Below are 11,964 nucleotides of genomic sequence, written 5' to 3'. Positions count from 1 at the left end.
TCATAATAATATTGAATTTTATTGGTTTCTTTATTTTGATCTTCATCTTCCATTTCTTAAATATTCACATTTTATATCAGTAACTTTTTGCCTGTAATCACATATTAACCACAAAGTGAAATAGAGTCTTTTTTATATTATTAAAGTATTTGAGTTTGTGACTTCTGCGAATTTTGCTCATTTTGAGGTACTGCAGTGGGGTAATTTTTTGGGTTTTAATTTTTTGCAAAATGACCTTTACTATAACTATAGACTGAAATTTCTGCTCCTTGATAAGCAAAAAAATCACTCTGCTTTTTACTATAGATTAAGCTTTTAAATCTTTATCTTCTTTCTCTTGTGTTTTCGTTTGTGTGTGTGTGTGTATCTACATCAGTACTAGAAACTAAAGACGTTCTGAATTGCCTTCAGTGAAATTCAGGAGTGGTCTTAGGACATTCCAAATGTCATGATGTAAAAACATCCTGAGCTGGTACAGCTGAAAATCTGATATCTAAATAATATTGGTTTCTCTTGTCCTTTTATGTATGGAAGGCAAACATGATTTCTATGTACTCTTTTAAAGTGCTAAAGTTTAAAAAATCATTCATTTTATTCTACTTGGAATTTAGGTCAACATTAGTAAAAAAGAATATTGCCAGACATTACATTTTAAGAATATATATTAATTAAATTCTGGAAATATGTTTGTACTTTCAAACTAATATTTTTGAATTTAGGGTTAGTATTGTGTAAGTTTTTGTATTCCTTTTTTCCACCCACTGGCAGCTGGTGATTCTTTCTCCCTTCAAAATATTCTGTTACTCTCCAGGGCAGAATGGAAATGCCCCAAGCCCGCTGTGGATGAGGCAGGCTGTACAGATCCTGCTTTGCACTCCATTCATGCCCTTGTCATCTGCCATGCTGAAAACACAGATCTCACCTGGAGGAAAGAAATAAATTCTTCCCTTGCACTGAAAACCTGAGCACTTTTGATGGAGCAGCATATTCCCACAGGAGAGGAGAGCTCCGAGGAGAAGGGCAGAACCACCAGCAGCTGGAGGAATAAGGCACTGAAAAGAAAACTGCCCTTATTTCAACATCAGGGAGACAGAAGGGTTACCATGGCTTTAGACAAGAGCTGCACCAGTGATTTGATTTCCACAGTCATCAGATTTCCACAGATGCTCAGCAAAAAGTAACTTCTTCCTGAGCAAGCCAGATGAAAATGAGGGGTGGGGAGGATGGGCCGTGGACACGCGAATCAGCCCAGTATAACCTGTGAAAGATGGGGAACAAATAGAAAAGTTTGGAGACAGGAACAAGCCTGAGATGCTTTTAACCAATTTATTCCCTCCCAGGGACTGGGCAGGGGGGCAGCATTGATACTGAATATACAGAGACCAGTAATGATAATTTCGTTTCTACAGTGATTAAACTGCCTGTTGTAAATGCTTTATTATACTTGGTTGCAATTTTAGTACAGTATCCTTCTGCTAATTAAAAACACAATCTAACATCAAATATACTCACTAGGAAAATCTGGAATTAAACATTAAACCCTCCTCATGTAATATCTGAAAGAACCTGGATGGAGAGTACTCAACGCCCACAGCATGGAGATGGGATCAGCTGGGACCTGCCTCCAGCCAGGACTGTAAACTGCACAAGATCTGACTTCTTTGGCAGGCCTTTAGCCACTAAATCCACCCCCGTGGTTTTTGTTCTCTGTACCCCCGTGCCCACACACCACACCTTCAGTTCAGCACCTAAGCCATGCTAGGAAGCTGTGCTTACTGAAATAGTCCAGCACACCCCATTTTGGTAAGAAACGTTTTGAGCACAGAAAGCTCTGATTTTGAGACTGAGGCACAAAAGTCAATATTTGCACGTGTGGATTTACCATTTGGGTGGAATCTTCTGGCAGTAGCATAACTGCAGAAATGCTTTATGCTGTCTAGGCAAAACTAGCAAATATCACAAATTTTGTTTAATGACTGGTGCACTGATAATTAATTTAGTATTTTCCCTGCCTTTCCCTGCTAATTCAGAGAGTCAGAGGTTGAGAGACCCATTCTCATCTTTTTATTTAACCACTGCATCTGCTCAGAGATAAGAGTTTGGGCTGTAGCCCTGGCTTGGGCTCTTTCCAGCTTCCTTCTTGCTGCCAAATTCAGAAAATAGGTAGGGACTGATAACTCAAGAAAAGACTTCTGTCGTGGTCCAGCATCTTAGGCTGACCTTTGAGGATGCAGTTTGCCACTCACACAGAGTGGCTTACAGATCAGATGATCCACGGAGAGGCAAAATCTTCCAAAATTGTCTTGTGGGCATGTAGCCTGAGTTCCTGCTGGGAGGAAGGCTTGCATGGCCTCACCCCCATCACTCCGTGCACGAGCTAAACTCTTGCAGGCTCACTGCACAGCTGGGACAGCTGGTATGGCTGAATAGGTCCAGGAAAAAATTGGTGTGTTGGGAAGTTAATGAAATGCCCAGATCTTCACATGAAGCTTTTATAGGATATGGGAGAGAAGGGACAGGGTTAAGGGCAGGGGCAACAATGTTGAGCAAATTCTGGCCATGGCCACAGCATTCCTGGGCTTCTCTGAGGAAAACACCAAAGAGTGCTCTATCAAACAAGTGCTCCAGGATGGCCTGTGGAGGTCTGAGCTCAGCAGCACTCCATGCAAATCTGCTCCTGCGTTCTGGTAGAGACACAGTAAACAGCAAACCAGCTACTCAGAAACCCCAGCCTGCACAGATGCTCAGGAGCTTTGTTTCTCTGAAATCCTTTCTCCTCTTTCTAAACTGGCGTTTGATTGAAGCCGCTCAGATCTCATGGTGCACTGTCCCTTAATTAAGCTAGAAAGAGGAATCCAGGAAGAATTGTGAGCCCCACATTTTTTGCACGGCTGAGACTGAGTAGCTCCTCTGGTTGCCTGGGCTTATGCAGAGCTGGGCTGGACACTACATTTTCAGCTGAACTCTGCCAACCCTTACAGGGCTACAAGTACTTAAGGCAGCTGGAGTGCTGCCTTATCCAAATGGTCTCTCTGGGGCATAATTTTCCAAGTGCAAACCTAATTTGAGCATCCTTGTAGGAATTTATTGAATATTGTCTTGGTCTATGTGTTTCTGGAGGAAGCCACCTCTGAAATATGGTGATCTGCCTTTGGTTAGGGACTCCAGACACTGCTGCTGTGCTCTGCTCTTGTTACAGCAATACCTGGCTGGAAAACAGAAAAATTCCAGTTCAAACCCCAGGCACTTACAGGGATTTATTCATGGTCATGCTCTGGACTGGGGCAGCACCAGTTGTTGGTTTCTCTGGTCTGGACTGAAGGCACTTGAGACAGTAGCTCATGTTTGGACTCAAGTGTTTATTATTTCTTATCAGTAAAACAGGCTCGCTGCTGTGAGTTTGGCAGCTTTTCATTAGAAGGCACAAAATGGCCAACAATCTCTTGTTACAAGGGCTTTTAAGACTAAACTATCCAATGAAGAACTGACACCTAGATTATTCTCCCTTTTAACCCAATAACTGATCCCAAAGAGCCCCCAGTGAGGACTTTCCTGCCCAATTACAAAATGCCACCCAAACCCATGAAGAAGAAGGAAGAAGAAGCATGAAGAAGAAACCCAGGATGACACCCTGTGCCCTCCATCTTGCTTCCATCCACAACATACCAAAAATCCCACAACCTAAATTTCTCACCAAGTGATACACCCACACTACTCTCTGTAATCCATTTCATACTTTTGTTGATTCCAGTCTATCTTGAAGTCTAGGAAACTTTCTCCATGAGTGAGGGTCAAAGTCAGTGCTGCCCTGGGGGCCAGGGCACCCCAGAGCAGACAGAGAAATATTCCTGGTGCTCTGGGTTTCCACACTGGACAAAGCAGCTTGTCCTTGAGGATACAGCAGTTAAGGAATTCACCACAAAGTCCATGTCCTGCCTAGGTCAGACCAGCCATCACTTGGATATGCTGAGGCAATGGCATCCAAGTGCCTTCATGTGCTCAACTTGGCACTTATCTTCAACAAACCGCACAAGATTTCTGTCAGCCCATACCTCAGGTTTATTAACATCTCTTTGTCTGAAAGTATTACTTTTGGCCCTGTCTACCCTTCTTCACTTCGTGCTATCCACACTAGCTCAGTGTACATTCTGCCTCAGCACCCAGGTTGTTCCAGAAAACACTAAATACTACCAGCCCTGGAGCGTTGTTTTCATTACCAGTTGTCTGCAGACACTGAGTTGTTGACTACAGCCCCTTGGCCCTGTGCTACAGACAATTTTCTAGTATCTAAGAGCCTGCTGATCCTGCCTGTAGTCCCTCTGAACCCAAACAAGAACACCTGGGAGATGGTTCCAAAAGTATCATGGAATGCCAAGTACATCGCATACAACATTCCTCCTTTGTCCACACAGGTGCACTTTAATCAACAGTTCTGTGATAATTACCCATACCTAGGCACAAGCAGTTTTTGTTGCACTCTATCCACCATCAAGTCAACAGAACCCGTTTTATTCCTGAGACTTTGTCACTCTGCTTCTTGGACACTGCTGTCATTCCCTGTAACATTTTCTACTCCATATTAGAAATTATTTCCTTACTGCTAACTTGCTGCAAAGAACATCAGTTCCTTTACATTCAACAATGTATGTTAAGGAAAATTCACTTCCTTTCTAATCATGTTTTAAGTGTTTTAAGAAGAAACTTTAGTTTTTCAGCATTCTCTTTAAGTCAGGGTACTTCAATGACACTTGCTTTTCCATGAGGGGAGAATTTTTAGACATCTGATATTTGCTATTTCTCCCTTCTGTGTATTGACCAATTGTTCACTTCTCATTACCTGAAATTTGGAGCTAAAAACTAGGCCTAAAACTCCACATAGGAGTATACCAGTCCTGTCTACAAATGAAGATCTTCTTCACCTATCTCAGGGAAGCAGTCACTGTGATCCTTTTCTGCTAACGTACTGGTCTTGATTCATTATCAACACAGAACTTCAATCTGAAGATCCGGATCTACTGAGGTGCTTGTCAGCTCCTGCTGACAGTAGCGGTTCTGCAACATTTTCTAGTATTTGTAAAGCTGATACAGTTTATTCAGGATGAAGAATCTAACATATCTATGAAGGCAGTGCCTCTTATCTGGCATTTTTCAATACACTAAATGTCCTCAACCATTTTAATTATTTTTCCTAGTTGATACTCACAGTATTTATATACAAGCTCTGTAGACTTTAATTCAACTCATAAATAAAATTATACCAGGCCTAGGACTGATCCCAGCAGTCCTAGGCTGTATGAGACTGCAGTTTAATTTCATAGTTGACAAACATAAACATTTAACTATAAATTTCTGCCCTGGAAGTGTTGGTGTTTCCTGATTATTACTGTAATTTCTAATACTTTTCCAAAATGAAACAAAACGAAACTGAGAGAACATCTGTAGTGTATCTGCAAGTTGTAGAGAAACATTGCACCCTGTACTGAGACTCTTCCTAAAATAATTTTTTGAAAAAGCCTATTAAACATGGTTTTCATTTATTCCTTTATATCTGTTTTGAGAACTGTAAATTCTAATTTATAGAATATAAAATTGATAAAAATTATAAACTGTTTGACCTTGTAATTACTTCAACTCAACATCAATGAGTTATCCCTTCGTCAGTGTGTGCTGAGTCTGTAACCTGAGAAATGCATTAATCTGTAACCCAAAGTGACTGATTTTGTGCTTAGGTCTTGGCCATACTCTTCAGATACCTAAAGAGTAAGAGAGGCTGCATAGCCTGGGTGCATAGCTGGGCCTGCAGCATATTGTCCCAGGAAAACTTCCAGCATCTTCTTTCCCTCCACTCAGAATGAAGGGCTGGAATTACCTTGGATATCTTAGGAACTGCCATCTGACAACATGTACATCCTGGGCCTCACTGAAGGGCTAGGACAGAGTTATTCTATATGGATGGTGTAGTTTCAATTTGCATTTCTGACTCAATCAGTATTCACAATATCCATCACAAAAAAAATTTACATTTACTCTGTCGCGCACCCCTGGGAGGATAGACAGCACGTCACACAGTTTCAAATACCACATTCCAGTTCTTTCCAGGCACTCTGTAAAAGTTACAGGTGGGGTTACATTTCCATATTTTTGCATGTAGATCCCTATGTTTCTTCATCTTTCTGCACTTACCTGCTTCCTCTTTTTCTTCAGCTGAAATCCATACAAAGTGAGTTGGTCTGTGGAGCAGGGTAACACGGAATCCTGCTCATTACTGAGGTTCCTAAGCTTACCAACACTGTTACTACTACCACAAATAACTCTCAGTCCCATGGATGGATGGAGAGAACAAAATTTTGTTAGAAGAGGATCTCTAAACCAAAAGCTTCAGAAGCTTTCAGGAGGAATATTTTGATGCTTTATGCTTTCATTATATGGGGAAAAGAGAAGATTTGGGAGGTCATTCATTAAAATGCACAGCCCTTTTTTGCTGGCTGGCAAACATTCAGCAGTTGTGGCAGAAGAGTCACTTCTTTGATCAGTCAGTCACTTTTTGATCACTCCAGACTGAAGGAATTTAAGTTTTCTGAGACTCTAACTGGCCTTAACAAATCCTTCAGTCACATACAGCACGAGCACCGAGCCAAACCAGAGTTGCCCAAACTCATCTTGACAAGCCTTGAAACTGAGGATTGTGTGAGAGGTAGAAGCGGTTTTTGGAAAAAGCCTATTAAACGTGGTTTTCATTTCTTCCTTTAAATCTGTTTTGAGTACTGTAAATTCTAATTTTTGAATTGAACTACCAAAATTTAAAATGTTGTGGGAGTGTCATTCAGGGTTAATCAATACATGAGCTTCACAAATTAACCTGGAGAAGGACAATGTGCAAAATGGTACTGAGGGAAATAATTGTTTCCCTCCGGGCAGCACTGGTGAGAGAAATCAGAGTGCTGTGCCCAGCTCTGGCCTCCCCAGTGCCACAGAAACAAGAACAGAGCTGGAAATGGAGTGGGACCAGTGAAGGGACACAAAGGGATCAAGGGACTGGAGCATCTCTCCGGTGAGGAGTGCCTTACCAATGTGTTCAGATATCCTGTGGGAGGAACAGAGGACAAAGATCCAGTCTTCTTAGTACTGCCCAGGAAAAGAGGCAATGGGCACATACATTGGAAAACACAGGAAATTCTATTTAAATGCAAGAAATAATTTTTTGGAACCTGCTCCCCATAGAGGACTTAGTGTCCCCCAGCTCTAGCTGATCCTTCTTTGAGCATGGTGAGGCCCTACTGCCTTAGGTCTTAAGATTAAAAGATGAGATACTTTTCTTAGGAGATGTGATTGTCCTAATGCTGAAATAACTGTCCATATATTTTTTGTTTGTTTGGGTGAAGTATAACTAAAAGGATGTAGGCTTCTTTACTACTGAAACTCTTTGACACCTTGAATCTTAATCTTCCCTACATATAAACTTTGCAGTGGCTGAATCAGTATTGACAATATATTTTCAGCATGGCAGAAACCTGACTGATGTCTTTTGATCTTGTTATGGTGTTTTTATTACTAATATTGAGAGTGATTACTTGAGCAACTGCAAAATTACTATTTATAAAGAAGACATCGTGCTTCAGTTAAAAGTTGTCTATTTCTCTGTATCTTCACTGTCCTAACTATAGTAATTGTAATTGAGTGAGTGTAGGCTTTCAGCTAAATTTGTCTAATCAGCTTATCTGGATTGCTCTCCTCCTGCAGTCTGGATGTCTTATTTGCCTTTATTTGTCCAATGTTTTTCCTCCTTGAGAAGCTTCTCTCTTGACAAGAAGAAAAGTTTTTTTTCTCTACTATACAGTCTTAGGAATTCTTGCATTATACATGAACAATTTTTGTTTTGAAGATCCCCGCATTAGAAAATACTTTGTCATTTTGTAGGTTCCTCTGCAACCTGCACTAGCACCTACACAGCCAAGCAAGAAAATCTGGGCATGAGTGTGAAGGTGCAAGGGAATGAGGCCATGTTTTGGGTGCATGTTTAAAGAGGGAAAAATAATTTGTTTGAGTTCCTCGGTAAGAGGTAAACAGAGACAACAACTGTACAGGGTGCTTGGAAAGGAAACCAGGGAGAATACTGAAAAATGTTTGCTGTTTAATTAATTAAAATGTTTGCTGTTACTTATTAATTATTAAATGAGTCACATTTAAACATCATCTCTTCACTTGGAAGCTGCAAACAATTTTTATTACCAGCTCACTCTCAAAACTTTTTTTATTTTCAAGTAATTTTTTTTGACACAAAGAAAATTTCTCAGTCTGCTTAAAAAACTGTTCCCTAATCTACCACTGATTTGATAAATTATCTGCTCAGATGCTTGCTTTGCTTTGTGTTTTTTCTCTTATCAGTAAAACATCCAAGACAATGTCAATGCTATTTGTAATGAACAGTCTCTAAAATACAAGAATTTTCATTGTGGTTCAGTGTTGCATTTAACAGCCTTTTCCAGCAGTGCAAACTTCAAAATTGCTCAAAGCAATTGACAAGTTTGTTTAACCCAATTAAGTATAAAATGTTGTTGCTTGGCCCAGAGTGCAGGAATAACCCCTAAAAAGCTTCCCCTTCTCACACCACTTCATATTTATAAATCCCCTCTGTTTATTAACACACACACAAAAAAAAAAAAAAAAAAAAAAAAAAAAAAAAAAAAAAAAGGAAAACAAGAAAAAAATCACCTTCCCCAGAAATGGATGGTGACACCAGGAACATTTTGTCTTCTCAGAAGTAGGCCAGGGCTGATTCTCTGCAGATAAGAGCCAGTGTGATGGTTAAGGAGAAGATACAATAAAGGATGCTGACACACAATGCCGGAGGCCAGCTGCCAAGACTTCCAATGTTCCAATGTCAGGCTACTAGGAAAAAGCAAAGGACTCCAGAAGTGCAACTCCAAACGGGGAGCAGGGAACACGAGGGATTTACAGGGATGCACCCAGAACCAAAAGTGAGAGAAGTCCTACATTCTACCCTTGAAATACTTCATGTGACAACCTTCACAGTCCTCTTCACATGCTTTCCTTACAAAAACAAAACAGAAGGAACAAAGAAACTCCCAAACCACCCAGAAACGTTCCGGTGCCTTTGAAATTTATCACAGAGTAGATAAATTTTAAAGAGTAGTAAAATTTATCAGAGCAATCCTTATCTGCTGCAGGTGGAGTACTAATGCCTGCGCTGCTCAGCGAGGAAGATCTAAGATCTCCCAGCACTTTCTATCGTGTCTTTATTTCTAACCTCCTGTCTGTTTATGGGGGAAGGGAAGGAAACCTCTCCTCTCCTGATGGGCTGAGAACAGGTTTACCAAAAGCAAGCCTGAAGCTCAAAAGTGTGAATGTGAGGGAGGTGCAAGGAGGATGCGCCCCTGGGGCTGCAGCTGCATTCTTGTAGGAGCGGCTATTGTCCACTCCCTGTCCCTCCCAGGTTCTTGACCAGTTTCAAGTGTAATAAAGCAGTCACAGAGCTCTAACGCCAAACTGCCAAAGCTGCAGGGATTAAAGCACATTAATCGTCGTGCAGCCGTTATTCTCTGAAGAATGTACATCACATTAAACAGACCCAGATAGAGGATAACACTCCCGGCTCCCTTTGTATCACTTACAGTCAGATTCTGCTTTATCTTTGTTCATCTAGACTGGAAAATAACCACAATGCCCTCATCCTACCAAACTAAACACTATTTTTGCCTCTCAGACCTGTTCATACTGTTCACAAGACTCACAACACTGAACTTTCAAAATCTATGCTCCTGTGGACTCGGTCTGGTTGTTGATGTGAGACCAACGTCATGTTCAGGAGAGGCATGGCAGATCTCACATCCCACTTCAGTATCCCTTTCAGTCTGTTTTTTACTGTGCAGTACTGACAGTATTAATTTTTTCCAATCTCTGCTTACTGTTCCTCTCCTTCAGAGTATTTATTACCTCACCTGCACGCAAGCACAACAAAATAAAAATAGAAAAAAAGTGAATATGGAAGTGCCACAGTTTATTGTTTTGACTTGTAATTTTGATGTATCTACTGTATCATTATCCTTTTAATCTGTCTCATTAAAATTAAAACTTCTTGCTGTCAAGTAAAACTGTGTGTCTTCAGCATTCAATGTATCAAAATGCATGTCAGGCCCCTTTGTAACATACCTCATGTCAGCTTGAATCCCAGTTTATCTACGCTAGAAAATATGTTCCTTTAATGAAATAGCCCACTGACATTTTGCATGACAATTTTTTTACAAAGTACAATGTGGTAAAATATTAAGTTTGATCTTAAATTGTTCATTTAAACCAAGGGGAAAAAATTCTGGCTGCTTTTTAATTAGAAACCAATCGAGGCTTTTGTCTTCTTACTTAATAAAAAAATTAGCCCAAACAATTCATTGCTATCCTTAAAAGTTTTAATTAATTTCTATGGTCACTTTATGAAACTCGATAATTAAGAAGGATTATTATAATTAAAACTGATTCTGATTTATGAGGATTGTCTGAAAATTATTTCAGCATTCTTAGGCTTGGGATGGAAATCTCCGTTGTGAGTTTTTTCCTTTTCCCTTAAAGAAAAGAATTTGAGGAATATGAAACCTATGGGGAGAAAAAAAAACAACAACAAAAAAAAAACCCACAGAACCACAAAAGTCAATGTCCAAATAATTGTAAGCTATACTGAAACTGAAGCATTCTATTCATGAAGGCCAGATTTCCACAGTATTTAATTTATTGGGTGATAACTGATACTTCAGCTGGCTCCATACTTGTTTAAGTAGCATATAATACATATTAGTGTATCTATATATGTTAGACATTTTTCCTCTCCAAGTCTGCCTCTGATGTTTGTAAGTCATAAAGAATAGCATCCACTACTGTAACAAAGAAAGTGTTAAACTAGCCGTTTATCTGGGATTTCTAGGCATCAACTAGGCATTAACAGTCTCATTTTACAGACAGACTATTTGTAAAAATATCAAAATCTTTCTATCCACTTATAAAGCACCAGGCAAAAAACAAAACAAAACAACACAAAAAAAAAACCCAACAACAAAAAGCATAGCCCTGGCAAGTTCCAAACACTTTTCAACAGTAAATATATTCCTCTGAAGGTCTCTTCCTTTCTCCAAACAAAAAAATATGTTGAAATACAGTATCCTTAATAGTTAAAGATATGGTTAAGAGAGCCGAATCTTTATCCATATTCAAAGCTTAGCCATGAAATTGTGTTACTTCCTTGTCTTTGAAATCAATTTACGACAAAAATACTAAAGCTGCTCACTCGGTTTTTGTCCTAATCTGAAGAAAACCCCCCAAAGAGTAAGCCTGCATTACGGGGGAGACTTTTTATCTACGTGTTTTATTTTAATTTAGAAGGAAAAACAAAAGTTTGCCGTTCCCGGGGTCTTTCTGGCTTCACAACGCGGGGTTTAAAACAGCTTTTCTCTCCCATCTGCGGTCCAAACAGCAAGAAACTTGCCCGAATGAAAGTCCACTGTCTTCTCTTCACTCTCCGAAGAAACTGGGGTGATTTTGCGGCACTCGTTTTACGAAAAATATGAATTTATAACTCCGAAGAAACACAGACTCGGAGGAGGAAAAGCTCTTCCTGGCTAACAGTTAGGCGGGCTCTGCAAAGCACCAATCACAGATCACCGCTTCGCTATAAATTCAGGCATCGGGGTTACTGTAGCCCAATTACTTTCTTTCTCTCCGAAGAAACTGGGGTGATTTTGCGGCACTCGTTTTACGAAAAATATGAATTTATAACTCCGAAGAAACACAGACTCGGAGGAGGAAAAGCTCTTCCTGGCTAACAGTTAGGCGGGCTCTGCAAAGCACCAATCACAGATCACCGCTTCGCTATAAATTCAGGCATCGGGGTTACTGTAGCCCAATTACTTTCTTTTGATTAGGAAGAAGTCTCTGCAGCGATGTCGGAGACCGCTCCCG

The sequence above is a fragment of the Geospiza fortis genome, unplaced genomic scaffold (assembly GCF_000277835.1).
Source record: "Geospiza fortis unplaced genomic scaffold, GeoFor_1.0 scaffold186, whole genome shotgun sequence".
NCBI classification, from domain to species: Eukaryota; Metazoa; Chordata; class Aves; order Passeriformes; family Thraupidae; genus Geospiza; species Geospiza fortis.
Note: the sequence above shows the minus strand (reverse complement) of the source record.